General features: G+C 37.5%; 1 non-coding gene across 1 annotated transcript; it reads right to left on the bottom strand.

Moving 5' to 3' along the window:
* Positions 1 to 1,455: 1,455 nt before the first annotated feature.
* On the bottom strand, positions 1,456 to 1,526 carry EV154DRAFT_t141. The gene has a single exon. It is a non-coding gene; the product is annotated as a tRNA-Gly (tRNA).
* Positions 1,527 to 5,591: the final 4,065 nt, after the last annotated feature.

The following is a 5,591-nucleotide window of genomic DNA, read 5'->3' as shown; positions in this document are numbered from 1 at the left end:
CAGCTTATTGCGCTTGACCTTTCCCTTTACAATTGCCCAGAATTGTTCGATGGGATTAAGTTCTGGTGAATATGGGGGGAGGTATACCGGAGTATAACCTCTTTTTACAATTACAGGGTCAATTACCCCAGGGACGTGGGTTGGAGCATTATCCATAATAATGAAATAACCTTTTATTTCAGAAAACTCATCCATGATATCCATGGTATCGCTTAAAAACTGAAGATAGTGGCCACCTGTGGTACCTTTGGGGACAGATAACTTGTCTTCAGGGGCCTTTCTTTTTGTTGCCCCTACTACTTTTCTCCTCTTAACATTTCCAGATTCTCTCATACTTAAGTTAACACCGATAGCTGATATAGCACCAATTACAGTGTGAGACACACCTCTAGCTGAGGGTGTTGTGATGATTGCTTCAGTACCTTTTTGTGACCAGCCACGACTACGACGCATATTGATATCGAATCCTGATTCATCGACAAAGATACAATTGTTCAGATAGTCCATACCATTTCCGATTCAATGCTCAACCCAGTTAGCACGAGCCTGAAGGGTTGCTTCTTTATTTCTACCGACTGAATGACGACTAACAACTTTGATGCTTAGATTGCATTCTTCCCTCATAAACTCGGCTACTCTTGTTTTTTTAATTTGTAGGCCCTCGAAGGTCGCTGTCTAATTCTCTACTGCATCCTGGATTGTTGAAGAAGCATCTTCATCAAAAAACTGTACCAAATGCGTTTTATGCCTTTCGTCTAATTGGCTAACTGGTCTGTTGGAGCCAAGGTTCGTTTTTTTAGTAGGTACATTTCATTCAGGGTCGTCCTTATAAGCCTGTTTCCACTTGCGTGCCGTGTCATAATTTACGTTTGCGGCCTCAGCTGCCTGTTTAGGTTTCATAAGTTTCTCATTCAAAAAATAAAAATATCGCTTACGATCTTCAATAGTATAAACATTGTATTGAAGAGTCCGTTCTTTTTTAGGAGAAGCTTCCTCCATCGTAATGTCATTTGAGATTGGCATTTCAAATTGAATGTCTTTGCTTTTGATGCATTTTCGAAGATCAGTCAATTTCTTTAAACGAAAAGATGTTTCTTCAACAAAAGAAGGTGCTTCTTGACCTCTATCATCTCTAATATTTCCAGTACCGTCTTCATAAAAATATTGTATGTTAAACTAAAATATTTAAAGGATATGTAAAAAATGACCAAATAATTTGACCAACTCATTTTCGAAAAAGTGACCAAATTAAATTCGAAATAGTGACCAATTGAAGTTCAAAAACGTGACCAATTTTTTTAAAAAATCCGACCAATGTTTTCAAAAAAGTGTTCAATTGAGGGCGGACGCACTGTAATAAATCATAAGCCCTTTTTATCTCTTATAAAATAATAACTACACTCCGCTAGTTTTACACACCCCAACAAGGACCACGTTTAAAAAAGGTAAAAATATTGCGCGGTCGGGGAATCGAACCCCGGCCCTTCGCGTGGCAGGCGAAGATTATACCACTTAACCAACCGCGCGAGGTTAATACCGAGTAAGGTCGCGCGCAAAAAAATCAGCCCTTTTATACAATTTTTTCTCCTGCAAGCCAAGCCACATCACCGTCAACTTTTTAATATACCAACTTACAACTATACAAACAGTACCGCATCAAAACGCCCGCATTTAATTAACCAAAATTTCGTTTGGTTTCCTCCTGGAATTACAAATTGATTTTGACGATTTACTCGCACACCCAACAACAAAAATCACCAAAACAGAACAAAAAAATAATTAAACCAAAATGGCACCACCCAAACAGAACAATGGTACTGTTATGGATGCCCTCCCCCCCGCTGATCGGGTTATATTAGCAAATCTGGAAACGTACAAAACCTTAATTACGTGTCCGAAATGTATCCAAAGAGGTTATATCACATATACTGGTAACACTATTGCCAAAACTCCCCACCCAGTATTTAGATGCATATCATGCCAACATAAATATCTATCTCATCTCTTCAGCATGAAATAACACAGGCGAAAACATCGGGGGCAATCCCAATTGATGTTCCATACCCAGCTCCTACAGCCCCAGTAACAACACTCAGTAAAAAGGCTGTACAACCCAAAAAACGCACCAGAGTAGAAAGCGACGACAATGTGGAAATGACACGCAGTCAGTCAACTCCTACCAAAACCAGCAACAACAACATTAACAACAATAACAACATCAGCAACAACAGCAATGACAGCAACAACAACAATATTTATTCTTCGATATTGGAAACTGTAAAAGCTATGCAACTGCAAGTGGATGAATTAAAAAAGGAGAACATTCAGATGAAACAACAGCTCCACTTAGCAAATGAAAAAAGAGCTCAGCTAGAAAAAACACACCTAGAGCTTACCAAAAACAAAATGCTAAATGAGCTCAACCTACAGCAACAACAGCAACAACAGCAACAACAGCAACAACAGCAACAACAGCAACAACAACAACAACAACATCAACAACAAAAAGGGGATTATGACACCACAATGGAAGATACGGAAGAATTCCCCCCTCTCACCAACAACAACAACAAAGGATCATCCGATTCTAAATATGCAAATGTATATAATACCACGAATCCGGATTACAGTCGTAACACGAACCTTAAAGACAAACCAGAAAATAACAATGGGAAAAAAAAATCAAAAAACAAAATTACTAAACCAAAAAAAAATATCAACACCACAGGTGCTATCAGAGCGTTTACTGCTCCTGACAACGACAACCAAGGATACACCTATGTTTACTACCCTACCAAATCACGAATCAGTCGAAAACAACAACGAAATAATTTGAAAAAATTAGGAGTAATCAATGGTCGCATTTTGGACATTCACTATCCATCAAAAAATGTAGTAGCATTACTAGTCCACGTAAACTACAAACAAGAATTAATTGACACGCTTCTGAAATCAAGAGTATGTCATATTCCAAAATATGATCCCACCATCCCAACAACTATTACAGATCCACTGTATGGTAATACAAGTGCAGAAGACAAAACCCAACTAGCGAAAAAGAAGTACAATGAACGCATTGTTCGTGCATTACCATTTATTCGTCATCACATCTCTCGCTCTGTAGCAGCATTTTTCCTAACCGAAAAACTAATCACAACAGAACAACATCAAAATTTTAACATCAATTGGAGTAAAAAATTTGAGCAACAAACAAAACCCACTACTCCCTCACCAACAAAACACCAAGCAACGCTTTGAATTATTCATGCAAAATCAACAACCAACTGACATTCAAATTTAAATCATGCGACACCGTCAAATCAATCTTTTATTTATTTTTGTATTATTTACAAACAAACCCTTTCCCCCTTTTTAATTTTCCTCCTTATGAGGCTTTAGTTTTTAACAACACAACCCCCTAAATCCACATATTCGTACCCAAACATTGCCCGATTAATGGGATCTTGATGCAATATTTTTAATAAGCGACTATTAATAAAATTCTAATGTTAAGACTTAACCAACCGCGCGAGGTTAATACCTGTCAGTCTTCGATATTACTTAGGCTAAATACAAAAACTGATGTGTTCCAGATATTGGTCAGTAGGGAACTTATACTTTGATTTAAAAAAGGAAAAGAAAGTTATTTTATTTATTTTTAGCTTCAGAAACTATTTTATCAATTTCACTCTTGAGTCTTTTTCTCCGGCCCGGGTTCACCGGTTTAAACTCAGGCTTAGTATGTTTAAGCGCTGGTTTATTGGCTGGCCTGACATACCTATAAACCTCAAATGTTTAATTGACCCTTACGTAATAACCTAGCACGTGACTATCACGTGAACCTATTCCTATTGGCCAGAAGAGTACTCTTCAAAGTACAAGTACAAAATAAAGTATGAGATAAAAGATAGAGATTTATTAATTTTAATGTGGGGTTATTTATACTATCTAATTTGATTGATGTTTCATACGTGCGTAATTGTTTTCATGCTAAATTAGTTTATAGCTTTGCTTGTTTGTTCTTATGACATATAGTTTTGTTTTCTTGTTTGGTCTTGCCTTCGTGACCTTTGGCTTAAACCTTCGTTTGGGTCTTGTGAGTTCCATTGCGTCATAATAGTTCTCAGTACCGGGCTCTTGTACCGGAACTATTTTATTGGCTGGATTGGTTCTGACATACCGAGTAAGGTCGCGCGCAAAAAAATCAGCCCTTTTATACACTTTTTTCCTGCAAGCCAAGCCACATTCCTCACAATTCGTAATCTACCTACTTACAACAATCAAAAACAATCCTATCGAAACGCCCACATATTTTAATTAACCAAAAATTTATTTTCATTCCTCCTGGAATTCTAAATTGCTTTTGGAAGATTCATTCCCGCCCTCAACAAACAGAAAAAACCAACCTAAAAAAAAAAAAAAAATTAAAATAATCAAACCAACAATGGCACCTCCTAAACAGAAGAACGCTTCTGTTATGGATGCCCCCCCCAGCTGATAGGGTATCATTAGCAAACTTTGAAACACACAAAACTTCAATTTAATGTCCAAAATGTATCAACAAAGGTACAATTAATTACATTGGTAACACCAATGCCAGCAACCACCACCCACTGTTCTCATGCACAGCATGTCCACAAAAAATATCAATTTCATCTCTTCAGCATGAAATAACTCAAGCGAAAGCATCGGGAGCAATCCCCATAGATGTACCTTACCCCGCACCTGAAGCACCGACAACAACAACCACCAAAAAGACTTCGCAACAAAATAAACGCACTAGAATAGAAAGCGACGAAAACTTGGAAATGACACGCAGCAAGTCAACACCAACAAAAAACAACAAAAACAACAACAACAACGAAAGTACCTTGGCATCTATACTGGAAACCGTAAAAGCTCTCCAACAACAAGTGGAAGAACTTAAAAAAGAAAACACACAAATGAAGCTCCAAATGCAAGCAGCCAACGAGAGGAGCGTACACCTCGAAAAAAAGAACTTGGCTCAATCAAAAAAAGGAAATGCTAAACGATCTGCAGCAACAACAACAACAACAACAACAACAACACCAAAACGGGGAATATGATACGAGAATGCAAGAAGATACGGAGGAATTCCCCCCTCTATCCAACAACCAGGGATCATCAGCATCCAAATATGCACATGCATACAATTCAACTATGCAGGATAAAATTCGTAACACAAACACTAAAGAAAAAACAAAAAATAGTAATAATAACATAAAAAATTTAAAAAAACAATACTACTAAACCCAAAAAAAATATTAACATTGCAGGTGCCAATAGAGCATTTACTGCCCCTACCAACGACAACCAAGGATACACATATGTGTATTATCCAGCAAAATCAAGAATTAGCCGAAAGCAACAGCGCAGCAATTTAAAAAAATTAGGAATCATTAATGGCCGTATCTTGGATATCCACTACCCAGCCAGAAATGTAGTAGCGCTATCAGTACATGTCAATTACAAACAAGAACTTATAGACACGCTCCTGAAATCAAAAGTATCAAATATAGAAAAATACGATCCAACTAACCGCTCAACCATCTCCGACCCTCAATACAATG

This window comes from Mucor mucedo (genome assembly GCF_025094135.1).
Source record: "Mucor mucedo strain NRRL 3635 chromosome Unknown EV154scaffold_198, whole genome shotgun sequence".
NCBI classification, from domain to species: Eukaryota; Fungi; Mucoromycota; class Mucoromycetes; order Mucorales; family Mucoraceae; genus Mucor; species Mucor mucedo.
Note: the sequence above shows the minus strand (reverse complement) of the source record. Positions and strands in the feature narration are given on the sequence as shown.